The sequence below is a fragment of the Lygodium microphyllum genome, chromosome 20, assembly GCF_053477565.2.
Source record: "Lygodium microphyllum isolate KBCC chromosome 20, Lygodium_microphyllum_v1.1.10, whole genome shotgun sequence".
In the NCBI taxonomy this organism is placed as follows: Eukaryota; Viridiplantae; Streptophyta; class Polypodiopsida; order Schizaeales; family Lygodiaceae; genus Lygodium; species Lygodium microphyllum.
In genome coordinates this window covers 116,997,974-117,021,769 of record NC_141154.1, presented here as the reverse complement: position 1 = coordinate 117,021,769, position 23,796 = coordinate 116,997,974, and positions in this window count along the sequence as shown.

Sequence of the window (23,796 nt, the reverse complement as noted above, 5' to 3'; positions counted from 1 at the left end):
TTAGTCACATGACCAACAAGAAAGTTCTGTACATTGTGATGCATCCTCTACAAGAACCCATTACTATGATGTTGTGACACATTTATGAAAAACCCTAAAAACCCTTAGGTTTGTAATGGATTGCTAGCTTTTAAGTCCTTGTATACATGTATGATAGTTCCTTATTTTCTATGATAATCAAACAAAAATTTAACTCCTTTCAAGTTAGGAGTTTAGACATTTATTGCCTAATGCATACAACTTCTTTTATTCAAGTTTGAGTATACATACACATGAGAAAAGAAACTAGAGGCAAATAGCTAAGTAGCAAGGAGGAGAGGTATATTTATTGATCCAAACTTATGCACACCATGCAAAAAATAGGGTTGGAAGCACAACACTACACATTGTTTTGTGTAGTGCACTAGGGCTTTTGATATCCCAACTAATCAATTGCATCCATGCTATTTAGGCAATGCACAAATTTTTATCATTTCCTATAGTGCACCATATGAGGCCAACTAAGGCTATACTTAGAAACCCTAATTTCATGTGCACAAGAGTTTGCATCTTCACTGAGCACATACGCCCGAGAACATCACTTCGGAAAATTCCATAATAAGCTAGGAATTTTGATTGAGAGACTAAGGAGTTGATGAGTTAAGGGCTAATTGAGGTCAACAAAAACTATACAACAAAAACCATGAGAAGGGTGTCTTATCACATGGAATCACTTCAAAGTTGTTGTGAGTATGGGGATGGAGCACAGTTTTATATGTCAATTGAGAGATGAGGAGTCAAAGTGTAAAGGCTCTAAGACATTAACAAAGAATATCTGTATGCATGAATGTATTAGGCACAAAGTACTAATTTGACACAAATCTTTCAATGCATACATATTTTAATGTAAACCATTAGTTTCTTGATATGCATAGCATGGTTTATTTTGCATCTTTTCATTGAAGCATGAAATACCTAAACACAAAATTCATCAATAGAGAAGAAAGCTACCAACACAATTGCAAACCTTTTGGGTAATATTGCATCTTAGGAGAAACATTTGGAATATTTTTAAATATTATGTTAAAAAATTCACTATGTTAATGCAACAAGAAGAAAGTGCATATTTTTGAGTCAAGTTCTTTTAAGAATGGCCCCAAAACCCTTAATTTTTTAGAAATTCATGATCTTAGCATTAAAAAAAAAACAAAAAATCAAGCTATTTTTATAGCTTGTACTCATAGAAAACTTTGCATCTAATAACAATGGTTCTCATTTATGCATATTCACAAACTTAAATGTGAAGTTTGTCTTCCAAATTAATCCCTAAAGGTTTTTTTAAAAAAATTTGGTACATCCAGAAATGCATAGGTAGAGTGACTAATTTGCAACGATTAATATGGACATTTTAAGCTACCTAGAAGTTGTAATTTAAAAAATACATGTATTTAAAATATATTGTGATTTTTTGAAAGATCAAACAAGGGACCTACCAATTGAAAGTATGTAACTTTCTGAGGTTATAAAGTGAATATCAATGTAATGAGATTCCCTAATGTTAGATCAAAGTCTATATATTGTCCATAAAGATATTAGAGCTAATATGAATATTAATACTTGAGTATTAAAGTATGGGCACCCAAACACAAATCAATTCAAATTAGATATGCTTTCAAAATTACATAAGTACATCATATCTCGAGGAAGTTACTATATGTATATTCTGTACATCACATGCGTTCAAGGCCCATTTATAAATATCCTTATCTGTGAATTTTTCCTAAATAAAACACAATCCTTTTCTATTGAATCTATAAATAACCCTTTTATATTATACCCTTCTGTATATACAAAATGTATAAAATGGAATTTTAAAAATACCTTATTTTTAACCCACGTGATGCCCACATATATTCATGAGTAACTTACCTAAGCATCATATAAGGTCTTTTGTGTATAGTTTTTTATGTATCTATTAATATTTTATTTCATCTACTCTTATTAAGCCTTTGTGTAGAGATTAAGCCTTCAACTTGGACCTTGACTCCCCCAAATTTGGCAATGTCCTCTCTCCTAACCAATATCTCTTCTCTAGCAAGTGTGTCTCTTAGACACTAATTACTAGTTCATGTTCTATGTCTATGTCACATGGAATGTGCACTTGCCCAGGTGCTCCTAAAGGGTCGATCACATCATGGACCCAAGACTCCGAGTGGATGAGTCTCATTGTTCAAGTTGCACAAAAGCCACTCACTATAACTTAGAAGCGTTCCTCCACTTATTGATTCATAAGAGAAAACCTTTTGTAAAGCCTTGGGTTGGCTTGTAGAAAGCTTATATGCCCTTCTAAGCTAGTGGGTGCTATGGAGGTGCTATGCATGTAGATGGAATGGTAGAAACACACACATGGGGTGGAAAGCCAATGTTTAATTTAGTTTAACTAAATGCGTCACGATCATTTCATTGTAGGCAGGGAAAGGTTGTGTATGTCTGTGGCTATCTATCATTTCCAACAAACAAGACAGCCACACCACTCTCTAACCATTGTCACCTATTGAGACTATGCCACTCCAGACATGACCTCTCTTACATCGCCCTACCACTATTGACCTCAACCATGCCTACAAGCTTGACCACCTTGCAATCCCCTATAGCTACACCCTACTACCCTCCTATTGTACTTGTAGACTACATTTGGGCCTTTTTTTCTCAACAATTTGGGATCCTTCAAAATTGTGACATTTTTTCACCTCATTTTGATGCATCACTTCAAGGGTATGAGAAAAAATGTTCAATTCAGGGCGCTCTCATCATATCAAGTCCTAAAAACTTGTCATTTTTCCACCTCATTTTGATGTAGTACATCAAGGCCATGCAAAAAAAGTGGAATTTGGGGCTTTGTTTGCAAGCATTATGAATCAGATCCTTGAAAATTGTATCATTTTCCACCTCATTTTGATGCATTACATCAAGTGTGCATGAAAATATATCAAATTCGGGGCTTTCTCATCAATCATCAATAAAATCATACAAAAAACTATAACTTTATATTTTGTTTTTGATGCAATGTATTAGGGCCCCAATAAATGTGCAAGAAGTATAAGATTTTTCTCTTGAAATCAATGTAATGCATCAAGTCTCACATAATTCATACCAAACATTTAGCTTCTATTTCACTATTATTGATGCATTGCATCAATATAGGTTCTTATATTGCTTATTTTTGTAACTTATGTATTGGTATTGAAACTTTGTAACATTTTTATTACTTATATATCAATATTGGAACATACAATGCCATTTGATTTTAGTCCACATTCAAACAAAATTATGTATAAGACTTGTTTATACAATATGAGAATCAGGAACTTTGAACCAAATAGAATTGTATTATATTACAAACAATACTAATTATGCAGTTCTCATTATCTTGTCTTGGTTGAAGTGCTTGTATTGGTCAAACATATTAACTAATTAACATTTTTCAATTGGGATGTAATAAGAAAGGTAAAAATGAAATTTGTCACATATGTTCTACAAGAATTTATGTAAGGTCTTTAGAGTGTAACTTCATATGGTGCAAATAAGTTGTAAGTAAATGTAGCATGTGGAATAGTGCATAGAGCACATAGAATTCATTTATTTGAAATGTGGCCTTGCAAGTTTAGAAAGGGTAATATTTGATGTGGAGACAACACTTAGAAATAATTAGATATCTTGATCCAACCTTAACCAAGTAAACCCCTTTTTTATATTACAATTCTAAATTGAGATTTTACATCTACCTAGAATATATGCATTCTTTATTAAGAGTTTTATTAATGAGTCCATAATACACACATTTTATTAATATTTTATTGGTCTTTGTAGCAAAAGGACATAGCTAAGATTGCATGAAATTTAGCTCAACTTTTATGGTTTTACATTATAATACTAGAAAGTTTTATTTATTGACAACCATACTTGAGGTTACCTACAATTCAGGAAAACTTTCATATTTTCACACTATAATACTAGTAGTTTGATTACTTAAGAAACCAATTTAGGACAATCTCCTTATTTGTAGATTATCATAGTATAGCTACTAAACCTTGAGCAATGGTATAGCTAGGATGCAACATTTTTAGAACAAGTTTTTAAGTAAATTTGAATTTGAGAAAGCTCTCATATGATTCATTGAAAGCATTTACCTTTTTACACTAAATTTCATCGAGTCATTATAATGTGGTTATTAAATAAGCCTATTTTTAAGTATATGCATTTAGGATTGTTTATGTGTATACTTATAGAAAAATGCACAACCAAAAATTAGGTGACTTTTTAAAACTGCGGTACCAAAAAATATCCTTATTTAAGAAAAAAGTTAGATTTAGTACATTTGCAAAATAACCACATTGATATTTATACCATTAAAAAATAATTCATTTTTTTACAATTCTTTAAGGAATCTTAGGGAATCTCCTTAAGAGAAACAAGTAACTTACCCAAAGGGTTCACAATTGTGTTTACCATATAAGAGATGTGGGGTTGAGTATGGATCAACCAAATGATAGCCTCCATGAGGCATCATTAATGTGTGGGATCTACAAAGAGATCACTTGCTTAAGAAACTTTGGATCTTGAATCCATGAGGCAAGAAATAGCTAATGCCTCAAAGGGAAGGAAATAGGACCAAAGCAAAGCTAAAACCAAAACTCTAGCATATAAATTGCAGTCTGATATTGAAACAACCATAGATTTGAACGAAGTATTAGAAGAAATCATTTAAAACAACAAGGTGAAAGTTAGTTTGGGAGAAATTCTTTGGATTCCTAATTGAGAATTTCACAAAAAAACCATAGAAATTATGAAGAGAATTTCTAAATGAGAATTTCATGGAGAAACCATAGGATTTCTGAATAGGAGGTGTCATATTTTGGGGAAACCAACCAATGCCACTTTGTAAGGAGAAGAATAAATGTTTGCACGAGGAATACATGATATACATGAAACACACATGTAACGAATGTATAAGCAAAAAGAGAAAGATGTTGAAAGTGCAGTAATGTGTGCCAAATTTCTCAAGGGCTAAGACAAGTCCAACTCAATAAAAGAGAACCATATGGAGTTATATCTACAAGTCACCATTTAAGAGATCATTGGGGTAGAGCTACTGCATAGAATCCAGTCAAAGTGGTCAATCTTGAATGACCATGCATTACATTGATAAATCATGGATCACAAACAAATGTTATGACAATCAGTCTTTATCAAAATGGGATATGGTTGGTTGACATGGATCATGGTTGGAAAATGTGAGCTATAAATACAACACTAGGAGATTTATATGCTATATATCAAAATGTTAAAGTCACCATAGAAGATGTTCACGATGAGTAGCATTGCTTAAAGGCTCAAATGTATTTGAAGAAAAATGGTTTGCTTGAGTTTGATGAATGCATCTCATGAGTTTTTGATGATATGTCATATATGTAAACACTCTGCAAGAGCTTGCATTTATGATTTCTTCTAGGCTAAATACTAGAAATGGAATTATCAAAGTATAATCCATTGACATGTATAGGGTGATTGAAAATTTAGAAAGTCAAGAATGCTTGTGTAGGGTGTTTTAAAAATGTAAGTCTTTCATTTGGCATTTTTGAGAATTTCAAAATTTTTGGAGTACTTTGAGTCTTTTTGGAGCTTGATAGTAGAGAGAAAAGATACGAATATATGATGATCTAGAATTAAATGACATTAGATTTCTTAGATGGATGTTTCAAAGAGATTTCATACCAAAGTTTCTTTATTCATAGTAGTAAACCTTGTGAATCAAAATAGAATGAAAGTTTAAATATAGTTCTATAAAACTTTATAACCTATAGTGAGCATATTTTGTAAAAATGTCCTCATTATTGTAATAATAAACCACACAAAAAGGAGTGATATATTTGTAAGAGATCAAGGTTAGAAAATGTCATCTAGGTGCTCAAAACAGTTAGAAAAACCTTGGTCTATAGGCCAACATAGTTGCATTCTTGGATGATATATTTGTATATTCTAAAGATAATAAAGAACACGTGATGCATCTTAGAAAAAGTCTTCAGATTTTGAGGGAACATAAACTTTATGCTAGATAGAGTAAATGCTTCTTTGCAAAAGATAAGAATGTTTATCTAGGAACAGTTATTTCTAAAGAGGGAATTCATATAGATCTAGAGAAGGTAAAGACTATTGATGATTGGCTTGTACCAAAATGTGAGAGAGAGGTGAGAAGCTTCTTAGGATTAGCTCAATATGAGAGAAATCATATTTGAGATGTTTCTAAGATAGTTAGTTCTTTGACTGAAGTGACTAAGAAAACTAAACCTTTTGTTTGGTCACATACATGTTATGAAGCCTTTGAAACATTGAAGGGAAAAGTGGTTGAAAATTGCACATTAAAAATTCTTGAGATAGGAAATTTTTTAAATTTTCTTATGATGCCAATGGAGAGTAGTAAGGATGTTTGTGTTGACACAAGACCGGATAGTAGTGGCTTATGAATCTCAGAAATTAACGAGACATGAGATGAACTATCATATACATGACTTTCAACTTGTTGCTGTAGTTCATGATTTAAAACATTGGAGACATCCATTAGTTGGTGTAAAATTTGAGTTAGAAACTGATAATTAAAGTCTAAAATATATTTTCACTCAGTCTTTGTTAAATAATTGATAAAAGAGATGGTTGTAGTTGCTATGTCAATATGACTTTGATATAAAACATGTATTTGGAATCGAAAGAAAAGTTACTAATGATTTAAGTCGTAGACCCATGTGTAATAGCTTATATATTATATCAACTGGCTTGATTGATGATGTGCGACTTGAAGTGCAGGATGATACCATGTATTCTAAAATTTTATTTTTCTTAATAAAAAATTGAGAGAAATGTATGATGGGAAGTTTCATATGCTTATGGGAAATCTTTATTATCTAAATCATGCATGTATTCATAGTGCTTCAAAATTCAAGAAAGAAATTATTAAGGAATGCCATAATTTACATTTCTCTCCTCATCCTGGATTTTCAAAGACTTACAAAAAGTCAAGAACTCATTCTTTTGGCCAGGGATGAAGAAGTGCGTTAAAACATATGTAAAGGAATTTTTCGAGTACCAATAAGTAAAAATTGAACAGAAATATATGCCTGGTGAAATGCAACCATTGAATATACCTAACCAAAGTTGGGAATCCATAATTATGGATTTTATCACTAAACTGCCTGTTTGCTAGGGGAGGGTATGACACCATCTTTGCGGTAGTGGATAGACTCACAAAAATGGCATATTTCTTTCCTATGAAAAAGACCAACACAACTTTGCATGTAGCTCAATTATTTGTGAAATAAATCTTTCATTTGTATGGTATGCCTAAAAGTATTGTGTCTAATAGAGATTCAAAATTTACATCTAACTTTTGGAAAGCCACATTTAAAATCATTGTAACTGAATTAAGAATGAGTACTGCATTTCATCCCCACAGAAGATTGATGGAGAGACATAGAGAGTGAACTGAGTTTTAGAATACATGATTAGAATGGTATCCATCCATTACGATGACTCCATTTGAAGGAACGTATGGTTATAACTGTGTGACTCCCGCTCATTTTTATCATGATTCAAATAGAGTAGAAAATCTAAAAAAAAGGCTTGAAACAATGGATGAGGAATTAAAAAGAATGAAGAAATACATTAAAGAGGCACAAGTAAGGCAAAAAAATATATTATGACAAGAAAAGGATACCACTAGAGTTTAGTGAGGGTGATATGGTTTTCTTGAGAGTTGAATCTCGTCAAACTAACTTGTTTCTTGGGAAAGATAGAAGGTCATATACACATTTTGTAGGCCCATTCAAAATTCTAAAGAGGATTGGTTCACTTGCATATAAACTCGAATTGCCATCTCATTTCAAGGTTTATCCAATTTTTCATGTGAGTTTATTGAAAAAGTATGTTTCTAACTCTGATCATCTTTTGTAAGATAAGTTTAGATTACAAGAAGATGGAACATTGAAGGTCGAACTAGAACTAGTATTAGATCTTAAAGTCAGACATCTTAGAGATAGACATACAAAAAGCAATGCTTTGGAGGAGCTATTCAACTGGTTTTTTCGACGACAACTTCAAAGAATGCAAATAAAAGACGGCAATGACACATGAGCAATCGCACTTTTATATATAAGAAAGAATATATACAAAGCTAGTTTTCCAAAACTCTCACATTCTCTTCCTCCTCAGGAATCTTTCCTCTATAATGTAGAAATTTTTTTCTCTTGTAGCCAGCTATAGATTTTACATCAGTTCGGTCTGCAGCTAAGGCATAGGATGAAAACGCCAAAAAGTATCCTGCTCTAGAAGTAGAGTAACCTGGACCGTAGCCAAAAATCCTAATTGTTGCAGTCTTTTCCAAAAACATTACTTTGTGGGCATTATATTGTAATCCTGAGAAACCTAGAAGCCTTGTAAGAGCTTTAATACAAAGTATGGGCCATGCTGCATCCTCTGAGAAACTACTATGAAGTACAAAAAAGGAATCAGGGTCAATCCTAGCCAAGTAATGGCCGAGTGCAATGTCTTTGAATGTGTTACTAGCAGCTCTCGATCCTTTGCCATGCCCCAAGAAGTTATATGTATCAGCAATCTCCAACTGCAAATAAAACCCATACTGAATGAGCATGAAATGTAAACCTACCAATGTGTAAAAGCAAATTCAAAATTATCTTACCACTTGATTTTCATCGTACTCCAATTTAAATGGATTCCATAAATTAATTGATGATGCTGTCTCATTGGTGTTAGTCAATTCTTTAACATATTCAGACTCCTCTCTTCCAAAATTGGAAATCCCGAGTTCACTTTGAATGCGATTGAAGTCCTCATCAGTAATACTCAACTCTTTCTCAGCTTCTTTGGCCTTTTCAAAACAAAGAGAGAGGGCCTCACCAGCATCAATAAACTTATCATCTAGAGTTTCTTTATCAAGTTTCAGAATCTCTTCCTTTGATTCATTTTCTGTGTCAATTATCCCATTTGCAGCATCAGAAGCCTCTGCAATAATTGCAAGACAATAATCTTCCCTGAGATTAAAAAGTTTTTGAATATCTGACAGTAAAATGTACTCCTTGTCCTTGAAAGGTATACATGGTAGGGAAGGAACAATATGGTGAGAACTCTCATCAGGTTGAGGGTTTGTATCTCCTTGGCTCTCCTCAATGATAGTCTCAGCTTTGAAGTGAGCAACATCCAAATTCTCAGCAATAGAAGCCTCAAAATCTGTATCTACAACCTCCTCTGTTTCCTTTTCATCTACCAGATCATCTAACATGCAAAAGTTGGCAGACTTTGCTCCTTCCAACTGTTGCTCCTCAGTTTTCACAGGGTATTTGACAAGGGTGAAAACAATAAAAGCAGCAGATTTTCTCATCATCTTGCAGTTTTTGGAATGAGTGCAGCAAAATATGTCTCTTGAATAAAACCTCTCCAGAGAGTGGGCACTGCACTTTTTAGTAAATACTGACTTTTCATTTCCTGTTGACCCAATGGGAACATGGACATATTCAATTGTGCCAACTTCAACAGAAGGACCTGCAAGATTTTCAAACTCCAAAAAGTCCTCCACAATATATTTTTCACAAGATTTCAGAACTTTGTCAAGTTCCCAATCAAGATTAAACACATTTTTCACAACTCCATAGAATGAGAGATCCATTCCATTCTGAAGCATAAAATCAAGTAGCCTCTCTGATGGAGTGATATCAGTGAGCTCTGATACTCCTTGACCTCTCACTATCGACGTTCGCTTCCCTGGAGATGTACTTGGCCTTCTCACACTGGTGGCAGAGGATGGAGAGGAAAAGGAATGCACAGGCTCATCAGATGTTGATGCCCTTGAGCCTTTTGAAAGCCTTCTTCTTTTACCAGTTCCTGGAGAAACCTTGGATCCTAGGAATTCTATGGGTTCAGACATGTTTACAACTTCTGCTGATACGGCGCGATAAGAGAGAAACGATTCAGACGGATAGGCCCCCTCGCGCCGTATCGGTGATTCCAGTAAGAAGCGAGAGAGCCACAACGGTGGTCACACGAGCTTGGGCAGAATGAGCTTGAGAGGAGAGTTGAAAGAAGACTCTGCAGAACCTCCAAAACGACGCAAATAGAGGAAAGCGAAGAAGGCAAACAGTCGCTCTCGCGCCGTATTAGCAATACAAACAGAGGTCCCGAAAAAACCGAAAAAAGCCGTACGGATAAGGGACACACCCTTATGTAGGCATGGAATTATGCCACCTGGCAGTATCCGTTGGTCTCCGACACGTGGCAGTAGCCGTTGGCCAACACGTGGCCGATAACCACGTGGCAAACAAGTGGACCGGTCGTTACTTGACACGTAGCATACGGACCATAAATGCAGATACGTGGCACAATCAGCGTCGGACACGTGTTCGGCACGTGTCATGATTGACGTGGGTATATAAGTGGTAATTTTTCCTACGTGTATACTTTTCATTTCTCGAGCTCTTCTTGCCTTGCTTGCCGATACGGTGCGATACAAGACTTGCGTCTTCTCCGTTTCTTATCTCTCGCGTTGTATCGGTGGTCTTTTGGCTGAGTCCTTTATTCGCTAGTAAAAAAGAGGTGTGCCGATACGGAGCGAGGGCGTCCGAACGCTGTTCTCGTTTCCTCCATATCATGCCGTATCAGTAGTTTGGTCTCACCAATACGGAGCAGGTCTATTAACATTCCGCTTGTCTCATTGCCAATACGAAGCGAGGGCGTCCATACGCTGTCTTCGTTTGCTCCAGATCGCGCCGTATCAACATTTTGGTCTCACCCTTGTGTCATTGCCAATATGGAGCGAGGGCGTCCATACGCAGTCTTGGTTTCCTCCATATCGCGCCGTATTGGCATTGTGGTCTCCAATACGGAGCGAGGGCGCTGTTCCATTCTGCTCGTTTTGTTCATATCGCGCCGTATCGGAATTGCTCATTTTGTCCCTTTTCGCGCCAATTAGCCTGTTTGGTTTACAGATTTTTACTATTTCAGTTATTGTCCTTCTGGTTGTTATTTTTGCTTTTTTGGATGGCAAGGACAAAGCAAACTGCAAGAAGAGTGTATCTTGATGGGAAGGACAGTGGGGGTAGAAGAAAGTTAAAATTTGATGAATCTGAGGAGGAGTCCTCTTCCAAGTTTACTGAAGCTGGTCCATCACAGGCCCCAGAGCATTTTACAACAGAAATCCCCCCTACACCAGGTGTTGGCCTTACATCTTCTATAAATGTTTCTTCTCCTGAAGTTGAGGAAGCAAAGGGTGAGGCTTGCCCTGTGAAAGATTCATTCCCTACAATGGCACCTGAGCCTACATCTGTTGAAGCCACTGAACCTCCCAAGCCACAAAAGAGAAAGAGGAAGTCCAGGTTCTTCTATATGCAGAGATGTTTCAGTGAGATCAGGAAAGCCCAGAGAGCTACACAGCATGTCATTCCAAAAGCTGCTTTTATAAGGGTCGTTAAAGAGATCTCTGATAGATTGTCTCAAGTGGCAACTGTCTCTGGTCTAAATAAGAAGTGGCAACTCTCAGCCATTCTTGCCCTGCAAGAGGCCGCAGAAGATTTTGTTATTGATTTCATGAACAATGCTTACATTGCTGCCGCCCATGCTCATAGGATCACCCTTATGAATAAAGATTTCAGCATCATCAGCAGAGTCAGGTATAGGTTTGACAAAGTGCTGAGGCCCTTGCCTTCCAATGATCAAAAAGCCCTTGAAATCCTTAACATTCCCCCAAAATTGTCCAGGAAAGAGAAAAAGCTAAATATTGAGGATGTTACTCACCTTTACTCTACAAGGGGTGCTACCCAGCAGGAGGCTTTCTTGAGTGAAAAAAATCAGGACGTGTTTGAAACTGAAGACGATGTTTACAAGAGGAAAGCCGCATCACTTGCTCCCGTCAACAGCGAGAGGATGGGCAAAGTGTATGGGCAGATTCTTGTGAATGTTTCTGCGGAACTTGAGGAGGAATATCTTAGTATATCTCCCGAGGACAAGCCCATGTTGGAAAAAAGGGATGTCCAACTATCTGACTCCGTGGTTTTTTGTTGCATAAGGTAAGGTTTATATTTTTTTTTGCATAAGTTAAGTCTTATAAGTTCAAGTATATTTTGGATGAAATTTGTATTGAATAGCTTTTGCTATTGTCTGCAGGACATTGGTCTCCTCTCTCACTCTCGATATCCGAAGAACCATATACATTGTTGATCCACTTCTCTCTGTGGAACTTTTTGCAAAATCTGGTTCTAATATTTCACCATTTTTTCGTAGCTTCGATAGTGTGACAAATTACCACATCTTTTTCCCTTATGTAGAAAGGTATTTTTCTTTTTCTGTAGAGGAAAATTTATATTCATTTGCTTTCACCCTTCTACTCACCTCTTTTATGAATTTGCAGAGGGCATTGGAGTCTCATCTACATTAATTGTCTTTCAAGGGAAATTATCTTTATGAATTCTCTCAGCGGCGTTCATGGTCAAGCACGAATGTACGTTGAAAGAAAATTACTTACTTTGATTTTATTTATAAAGAATATTTTGAACTTACAAAGCTTCCTTTTGCAGTGCTGGTAGACTCGTTTCTACATTTTTGGATACAACATACGAGGATCTTATTGATCCTCAAAGGCCTTATACTTTTCTTCTACAAGAAGTTCCATTGCAAAGCGATGCGCATTCTTGTGGATGGAGAGTTATCTCAAACATTTGCAGAACAGTGGATTCAAAGTTGTTACAAATAGAAGGAGTGAATGTAAGTTAATTTCATTTGATGTTTGTGTAACCCTTATCATGATTTATTTTCACTAACTTATAACATTTATTCTTACAGTGTAGAGACTATCCTGAATCATATGTTTGGTGGATAAGGGAGAGATGCATTGAGCTGATTCTGGACAAGGCAATCACACCATATGATCCTGACTCCCCTCTTCCTCCCAAAACTTCAATGGCCAAGGGCACAAGCAAGGGAAAGGTCAAGGGAAAGGGTAAGGACAATGGCAATGGTAAAGGCAAGGGCAAGGGCAAGGGCAAAGGCAATGGGACCACTGTTGCAGAGTCTAAGAAAAAAGGAATGCCAATGCTCTCTCCTCTTAAATTTGATCCATCCCCTCTTAAGCCCCAAGAAAAGAGACTACCTGTAAAGGTGAAATTTTTTCAACAATAAAAGAAAGGCCCTGTGAGAAAAAATATCTTTGAAGAAATCGATAAAGAATGAAAATAGCAAACATAAGCATACACGAGCCTTATTATTTTGGCTTTGTACATTTTTATGCAATTTTTGTACCTCATTGTGTAATGAAAAATTTCACTTGTAAATCGAATGTAATGTACATTTTATTTATACACATTCGAAAGGCAACTTGCTTCATGATAGCTTATGAGTTCCCATTAAAAAATATCTTAAGAACAGTCTATTAAGATAAATTCCTGCCAAGTTTTCATTCTCAAGGCTGAAAACTCACAATTGTGGGAGACAAACAACTCGTACAAAAGAAAGAGCGCTCGGCTCTTTTACCAATTGTTACACCATTCACTTTGAACTTATATCTAGGGGATGTATTGTCTAGCAATTCCAAGGTATCCCTCACATCTTTCAGACTCCAATTGGAAGTAACATTCACCTTCTTTACTTCTTCATGCGGCAAAACGTGAACCGTAAGTTTATATGGTGTGTAATTTGTATCGGAATCCAAGGGAACCCAAATACCCAATCTTAGTTTGTATCTCCTGTAATCAAAGCCCAAAGTAAGAGTTTGGTGAGGGATACTGTAAGCCAAAGCCAAGGATTGAGGGCATGCACTGCACCTCAAGATATCACCCTTATGGTCGCACTCTCTAGATTTCCAATGCGTCCCTATAGTGTTGTCCAAATCCTCTTCCGAAAAGTTTCTACTTAGCCAGGATACCTTCGTTATTTGTAAATTTGCTGTTTTGAAGCAAGCCACGAAGATATGGAGGGGTACAAACCATGATAAACGTATTCTTCTTGAGATCCTTCCAGCTGTCATGGACTTTTTAATATTCTGAGATATTTTGAATTTGAAACTCTGCACCGTTACCTTGTCAGGAATCTCCCAGTTTAGAGATGAAAGACTTGGCAATGGCAAATCTTCGATATTCCCATACCTATCCGCTTTAGAGGGAACCACATACTGTGCATAATATATAAAAACCTTGCATTCACTATAAAAAGACACAGTTTGATCGGCATAAATAATGTCTGCCAATACCTTATGAATGGCATGGAAAGTCCCACTTAGGCTTTCCACAGGTTGCCATTCAATACTTGTAGACGGAAAGCTATCTACAATGACGAACCGTTTGTTAGAACTTTCATAAATGGAAAAGAATTATATACGTTATTCAACTTATAACTTACAATGTGTTTGTTGGGGAACACGTTCATTTGGAGGCAAGTGCATATCCTTGGCCATGTAAACATGTTGCACCTTGACAAACCAGCCTTCGGGCATAATTTTGAAGGCAATGATACGCCCCTTCCAGTGATGTTTTATATCTTCTCGTTTTCTTCTTTTCACCTTATGAGAGCCCTTGCAAGATGGCAGCATGGTAACCCAATCATTTACAGCAAAGGTTTTGGGCTCAAAATTTCCATCTACTCCCTGGCTATAGACTGTGCAAGAGTGTATTAAATGAGAAGGGCGCCTGGAGGAAGCCATGAAAAGAATGAAAGCGCAGAGAAAGAAGCTCAAAGAGGGGTGAATGAACTAAAAAGTAGTGCCAAGAATCCAAATGAGTATGTATTGGGCGCCAAAAACAATATTGAAAGATCTCCCGACTTTCAAAAAACTCATTATTAATTTCATCACATCTCTGTCACGTAGTTTGTCAGATTTGTAAGTAAATAACGTCTTTGGGACTCCAAAACATGTCAGACTTTAGGGGTTTTGGCTAAAAAAGAAGAGAGAATCACGAAATGGACTCCACTATCTCTAAAAAAGAGGAGACAAGAATACCATATTCTTGCACACGTGGCGAACTCTCTTTGGCCCTTTCCTTAATCCCGTGATTAACAAAAGTGCATTTTTTGAAGCGTTTTTGGCCCTAATGCATTGTCTCATTGTTTGGTTGGTTGTTGCTTGTTTTCATTTGACAGTTAGGATTCTTTGCACCTAGATTTAGAGTTTCTTTGCGCTACCCTTAATTACGACTTGCACCACCCACCTAGGTCACTATGTACTTATACCACCCACTTGCACCACCTAGGTCACACTGCACTTGCACCATCCACTTGCATCACCTAGGTCACTTTACACTTGCACCGTCCTTGCACCACCTAGGGCTTGCACTAAGCTTGCACAGCCTACCTTGCACTACCTACTTGCATCACTTAGCTTACAAAACCTAGCTGCACCACCTCACAACTTGCACCATCCACTTGCACCACCCACAAACCTAGGACTTGTACCACCCATATGCACTGCCTAGGTCACATTACACTTGCACCACCCACAAACCTATGACTTGCACCCCCCACTTGTACCACCTAGGTCACTTTACACTCTCACCACTTGCTCTACACATGCCACTTGCACCACTTGCACTACCCTTGTGACTTGCACCACCCACCCAGGACTTGTAGCGCCCAATGTTTGCATAATTTCACGTCATTCACCACCTCACCTAGCACTTGCATCACCTAGCCATTACACTTGTACAACCTAGGCTTGCACTTGCACCACCTAGGCTTGCACCACTTGTCTACACGTTGCACTTGCACTACCTACCTATGACTTGCACCATTTGTCACTCCCACACATCAAACACTCACTCCCACACATAATCCCACTCCCATGCATACATATCTTCACTCCTCTAAGGCTAGCTTGACATGATTGTGATGCATTGAGGAATTGTTGCACACATGAATATCGCTTAAACAAAAGAAAGTTTGCACATGTCACTCTTATATATTCAAAGTGTCTCAAGTGTCTTGAAGATTTTATATTTTGGAATGAATTTGTTGGAAGAAGCATTTAAATGGCTTAGAAATTCACTAAGTAACTTGTACAAATCAAGGTCAAGTAGCCTAGGAGACACTTTGTCACATCATAAGGACTCGACACACCTAACAGCTTGGCAACTTATCTTAGGTAAACATCACCTAGGCACATTAAGGATCATAGTGCATAACCATAACGATTGTTTCCACACCTAGGCATAGAACACACAATAAGTTAAGAGGGAAAATCAACCAAGCTGCTACCAAGAGCTAAAGTCCAATCACTACAACAAGGGCCCAACGAGAGAGAAGTTATTGACTAAGCTATCAAGAGTATGAAGCTGAATTCACATCATTCTAGAGATTCGAAAGAATAGAAACACATACAAGAAACCACATAAGAACTTTAATTTGCAAGAGGAGTATCATCTAGCTTTTCAGAGCCTAAGACTTAGTTGATGTGCCTCATGGCAGACCAGGCCATAGGTCTACAAGTCCTAAAATCTTCAGAGTCAAAAATAAATAGAAACCTTCCCATCCATCTATTAATTGATAATATGATTGAGCTAGCAACTCAATAACCTAGGCCACAACTAGGAGACCGGATGAGGATAGATGTATTCACAAAGATTGACCTTAGATGCATTGAGTGTGTCATCACACATATGTATCATGACTGCCCAACATGTGAGGCGCCTAGTAGAACCCTCACACAGTCTATAAAGCCTAACATCCAAAAGTTCAAAGCCACCAACATTGACCCAAAATATGAAGACCTAATACCTCCTACATATCTTAGGGTCAAACTAATTGCCAAGCGAGAGCTTGTTATTGATGCTCTCATTGACAAGTGAGAGTTTTTCATTGATGCTCTCATTGATGAGGTTCTAATTAAAACATCCTAACTTATGATGTATGGATTATGATTGGTCAACTTAAACTAGTCCCAACAACTGCAATCATCAAACCTTATGGAGGATCATCTTACTCCCTCCTAGGATGATACAAGATTATTCAGACTATAGAGATTGAGAGCCTTCCCATTGTTTTTTATGTGCTTTCAAATGGAGAAGATATGGGTAGAGAGATTCTACTTGGAAGAACTTTCAAGTGTGTGACTAGATGTAACGTGGACTATGTGGCACACCACATACATTGGAGCTTATCGAATGTCCAAATTATCACTACTTTCAACAAAGGAAACCTTGTCTCTTCTTTAGAGAAGGGAAAGCAACCTATCTTAGAGTCAAACCACACACCTAGGATGGGAGACCAAAGAGTTCTAAAGGAACTCCTCAAGGCACAAGTAGACTAGAGAGAACCACTTAGTAGGAATTCTCTTGGAATCAAAGGAAAGACTAAAGCTACTAGGAATGCTACTACAGCTTCTCAAGTTGACAGGAATAGAAATCCATCTAGAAGGAATAGAAGACTGAGGGGATATAATTGAAAGTGTCAATGGAGAGCTAGAATCAAGCTGTGATGGGTTCCCAAAACCTTACTGCAGGCTCAAGGGTTTTATGTGGGAAATTGTTGAATTTGGTTGCCAAAACCACCCACAAAGCCACCTCCATTGACCACTACCCAAGGTCCATCAAAATCCAAGAGAAATAGAAAGAGATCTAAACACACCTCTAGGTCAAGGACCAAGATACTTGCAAAAATACAAACTGCCATGGCAACAAGCAACTAGTTCTTGAGATGCCTGTATCCACAATTCTAGAAGTACAATAGCCTGAAGTAGTTGCTAATCCACAAGAGAAACTTGCAATGATTGAGTCATCACACTAATTCAAAGAGAAGATAGAAAATAGTCACTACTTGGTGATACTCTCATGCTGAACAAGAAAGTCCAAGGTAGTTGACTATCGATTCCTCCAATATTGACAAAAAACAACCCACAAAAGTTACTAGTCCTTCAAAATGACCATTGTCTCCCAACAACTAGGAACCTTTGTAACCCAAGCAAAAATAGAACATCTAGTAGCAACAACCTTGTGCAGCTACTCTAAGCATCCACTGAAAAGGATACCTAAGGGACTACAAAGAATATGTCAAAGGATTGACAATCTTCCTCCACAAGTGTTGTCAAAAAGAAATCTGGAAATTCCAAGACCAAGACTACTTTCAATTAGTTTGCAAATCCCAGTTGGTCATCTTTGAAATACGCTTGACTAATCCACTACCTCAAAAGTTACTACTTTCAATTCCAAGGAGAAACCCACGCAATCCCACCGTGCACCCACATAATATTTGCACCATAATCTATTCATAGTTTTCTTGCTTGAAGGTTGGCCCATCTTCCAATTCCACCTACACACACACAAGTCACCATACAAGTAAGTTAGACACACCCCTTAGGAAGGGCACAAGTTGGCTTTAGGTTCTTGCAAAGGACCATTTGAAGGGCTGGAGAACCATCAACATCAGTGGCCTCTATATCCTTAGCATTGCATGATTTGTTCTTTAGCAGAGCCATCATTGATTCTTCATGTTACCATCATTTTCCATCATTGAGCCTCATCTTTTGGACATCATCTACAACATCAATAGGAGCATTATTTTCTTCAATACTAGGTCTTCATAAGCAAAAGTTCTTCATCAACATTCATCACTTCTCCATCAGGACTACTTCATCAAAACTGTTCCCAGCATTCCATGTCTACCTTTTATGTGAGTGCCGTGGGACACCGACACTTGTCTCGGAGGGGGATAATGTTAAAAGTATTTTGTGAATACTAAAGTCAAATATTCAAGTAGAAGTGTTTGATTTATTTAATGATGGATTATTATTTACCGGAGCTTCACTATATTATTTTAGGCACTTGTGTATTATTGTTATACTTCATGGACACCAGATTATCATGGATGTATTATTTCGTGACAGTCACTCCCTTGCACATTGTATTTATCACCTGCAGTTATATTTGTCACACCTGCAACTATGGCATAGGTTACACATGTATTTGTGATTAGATTAGCATAGGCTTGGTCTAATTAGGCTAAGGTACAAGCACGTATGATACATCTTGAACACAGAAAGCACGTATGATATATAGTCCTCTCTTTTAGACAATCGTTCTAGGAGATAAAAGATAATCCTCATTGAATACTCCCCAAAGGAAACAAATATCTAGCCCTACGGCTTGGGATATCTCCTCGATATCTCACTCTCAACGTGGGTCAATGTTTATGAAGACAATTGCCATGCATCTAGGATGATACCATGTGTTGAATGCAATGCAACTGTGAATGATTCATAGTGCTCAACCATTTTTATTCATTTAAAACAACATTGTGATAGTGCGAAACCATTTCTTTTCATGCTTCCATCCTAAACGCAATTGTTGTGTTGCATAGGGTCAGCACCGAGCATGCTCGTGCCATTGAATCCTTTAATTCTCAAACCACATGTATCCCATATGCAAAGTGCATCAGAAAAATCAACTTTAGCATGTAATCAACACTTATTACCTCCTCCCCTCCCTACCATTTAAGGTTGTGCATTAGGTGGTAGGTTTAGAGAGCGTTTTGATGTATTTTTCTTCATAAAAAAACGATAAATACTCACTTTAACATAAAGATAGGGCTAAAATAAAGCCAAACCTCATGCTTTAGTCATACCATACATCCCCACCATAGACACATATATTGTTTTTTTCCTATTTTTAAAGCACAATTTTTTTAAAAAATTTTCTCTATTTTTTTCTATTCATTTATCAATAAATATTGATATTTCTTGATTCTCTAATGTGACTTGATTATACTTGTTGAGAATTATTTTCATCTTTATTTCATCCCATGAGAACACCATTGACACATCAAAACCACCAAAATCCATGATTTACCTTAAAACTGCAATTTTATGAGTTTTGTGTGTTTATAGAAAATTAATAAACGATCGATTCTTTTTTATTTTCTTAATGTTTTGCATAAAACAGATCATTAATAATCAAGAACAACCATTTGCAATCGAGATTTATCATAAAATGATAAAATTTATCACCTACCCATAAAACGTCACTTTATCTCACATGTATCTCGTGTTTGTAAGGCCACTGACACTCATTAACAACCGTTAATACTCCTCCAAACATCAATCTATCCTCCATCATGTCTAAATATCATCTCCCAAAAATCGAAATCTCTCCAATCAACCCACCTCCTTCTCTCGTAGAATGATGCATAAAAACCGTCACTAAGTGGAGAGAGAGGTAGGAGAGAGAAAAACTAGATTTTGAGATCTCAAACCGAGTAGCCATTTCACATGAGACAGCATGTGAATCAGAGTGAAAAATTTGAGAAATCTATTGCACTGATCAGTTGGGTAGCTTTTTTGTTGCCTCTCATCTCCACAAATCAGCGTAATGCAAGAGGATGTCGCCATCCTGATCACGCCGTTTTTGAAATGCCACCCCCCCTCCATTTGATGAAAATGTTAAAATTCCCCCCTCCCTCCGCAAAGATTAAAGGCCATGCCCATTTGAACTTTTGCCAATTTTTGGCCTTCTAGGTGTTCGAACTCCCGTTTCTTCTCCATCCTGATGCGACCGAATCGCGATTCAAAAAATCTTGCACATTTGTGTTGAGGTCTCGACGAATGGCCCAGAAGTCATTTTACTTCAATCTGATGGTTAGAGAAATTATGAAAAATCCACAACCACCACAACGGTCAAAATTTGCATTCTTGTCATCAAGAGTGGCTCTTGGCCATAGACAAAATAAAATGGAGAAAAACCTAAACATGTCTTGAATGAGGTGTGGGAGGTCCATAAGGGTGCATTCAAATGCTTGTCCCAAGTCTTAGGCTTATCATAAAATTTTTTGGTGATGATTTTACAAATCATTAATACTTATGTTTGATGCCCATCCTCCCCATGAGAAGCTTTACAAGGTCTCTACAAAATCTTGGTCTCCTATTTAAAATAATTTCCAACGGAGTTTCAAATTTGTAACAAATGGATTCAAAAATATAATTTTCTACTTCTTTGGAAGTGATTCTACTTGTGGCAATAGCTTTTGCCAATCTAGTCATGTATTCTGCTCTCGGGGGGTCCACTAGGGTTTACCGTATGGTACCACGTGAATGTAAGGGAGGGGGGTTATTTAAGGGAAGGAATGTACATTTTATAAGGTAAGGTCCCATAAATAGGGGGTAGATAAGGGGCATTTTCATATATTTCTTGCACACAGGTGACACCTCCTTATTACTACTAGTGAATCCCCCATGATTCTGCTTTCACTATATATTTTTTAGCATTAGTACATGGAAGAGGGTCAATTGCATCAATCCTCCACTTTTCAAATGGCCTATATGATTTAATGGGGGTTTTAGATTCATGAGTGAGCTTCCTTGGCTGTGTTCTTTAGCACATATCACAAGCCTTGCATCAAAGTTCCCAAAATGGCACTACATACTCCATCATAGTAAGCTTCCAAAATTCCACTAATTTCATTACAAGATGGGACCTTGTGAACTTGAAATTTTTCTTGACAATAGAGCTCATTGGCAATGAGTTGATATCTAACTGCCTTTCAAGTTAGCTATATTTGTTGCTCCTTAGTTAAGTCATCTAGATACTCTCTTGTCTCTAAAAAAATAATAATGTCCTATAGATGTTCACTATCTTGAAAGTCAGGATCTTGTAGCTCTGCAACTCCCACTATCTAATCTCCCATTTTTTCACTAGCCAAGGTATCTGCAATCTGATACTTGTCTCTTGGAACAAAGTGTACTTATATATCTTTAAATTTTTCCATAAGAATTCTCTCCTCCCTTAATCTAGTGGCCAAATGTTCACTCTTATAAGTCCAAGAGCCTTGAATATGTTTGATCAATAGCATGGAATTGAAAGGCGAGAAGGATCGAAGCTTGCTTGGAAGTGAGCTATAGTGAAGAGCAAGAGCAAGAAGAGAGACACAAATGGGAACTCCAATAGTCACAATGTGTGACCGGGCCTTCCTTTATTCAAACTGTCACTAAAAGAATAAAGAATAAAGTGAGGGTGATGGGCACCCATGCCACCTGTAGTGTGCAGTGGTGGGTACTGTCAGTGTAGTAATACACTGGCGGCTAGGCAGAGACGCCTTTACCCCCAACAACCTCCCACTTAAAGGCGAATTTGCCCCAGTGAGAGGAGGAAAAAGAAAAAGAAAAGACAGTACAATGTACACATGTACAACAGGATGAGGAAAAATGACATCTCATCCAATGCCCATCAATCTCCTAAGGAAGGCAAAGCACTTAGTAGTGAGGCTTTTCGCGAGCAGATCTGCATGATTTTCATTGGTGGAGATCTTGACAAGGTCAACAGAATTGTCCTCCATGACCCCACGTATGAAGTGTTACCTCACCTCAATGTGTTTCATCTTCGCATGGAAGACCGAATTCTTGGCTAGCTGAATAGCACTCATAGAATCCAAATGCAACGTAGGGATAATATCAATCCCAAGGTCATGAACCAAACGGCCCAATCATATAGCCTCCTTGCAAGCCTTAATGGATGCAACATACTCGATCTTAGTGGTAGAGAGAGCCATACATTTCTGAACCCTGGACATACAAGAAACAACACCTCCAGCATAGGTAAAGACATAGCCGGAAGTGGACTTCCTACTATCTGTATGTTCTACATAATTGGAGTCTGTGTAGCCTAAAACTCATGTATCCTAGCTGCCATAGCAAATACAAATATCTACTATGTCCTTCAAGTATCTCATGATACCCTTTACGTCATCCCAATGCTTTTTGCCAGGTGTAGCCATATAGCGTGCCACAACACCAACTGCAAAGGCAATATCTGGACGAGTGGCTATCATGGCATACATCAAACTGTCCACAGCTAATGCATAAGGGATCTTGGCCATCTTGGCCCTCTTCTCATCTATTTGTGGACAATCAACCTATAAAGTCAACCAGGACTGTCAAAGCATAACCAGCATCAAGCAGGCATAAATCAACATATGACAGTCATACGGACATTGAGCAAACACCCAAGCATGTCAAACAAATCCGTCAGTAAGCCGGCACACCCCCTTTGTAATAGGGCAAAGTGTACACAACACTAGCAAGAAATGACACAAAGAGGTGTATGATCAGGGAGTGCAAAGCCCAAATTAGCCCAAGTACATGAATACAAACCACGACATATCAACCATGCCACATTCAAGTGAAGAAGATCCCAATCTCAGAAGATGCAAAAGTCAATAGCATAAACCACCTGCTCAATGTCTGTCAAACATCCAACAATGCTCCCACTAGCACAAAAGCCATATGGATCAAGCCAAGAATCTCAAGAAAGGCATATGAGAGCACTAGTGATGACGAAAGATCCAAGATCAGAAATCAATAGAACATCATGAGCATATAGGCTATGTAGCCTCCAAATAGAGAATCCATAGACGTCAATTGTATCCCAAATACAACTTTAGCAAGCCAAGAAATATCCCAAGTAATTTTTTGCAAGCCAAGTCAAGGCACTAGTAGCAATCGGCTCCAAACAATGTAAGTAGTATATAGTAGTGGCATAGGCCAAGCATGTCAAGACAGGTCAGACATAGGTAACATACATGCCATATGTACATCCAAGACGGAGCATCAAATGCATTCCAAATCCAAGCTCAAGCTCAAATGATGATTCGAAACCAAAGACAACCTCGATGTCGTACCCTAAAGGTCAATACTTCATTGCATATCCCAAAGACATAGCTCGAAACCAATAGGCATAACCAAACTGGAGGTAAAATAACATGTCAACCAAGGTAGCATAAATCCAAACCAACAAC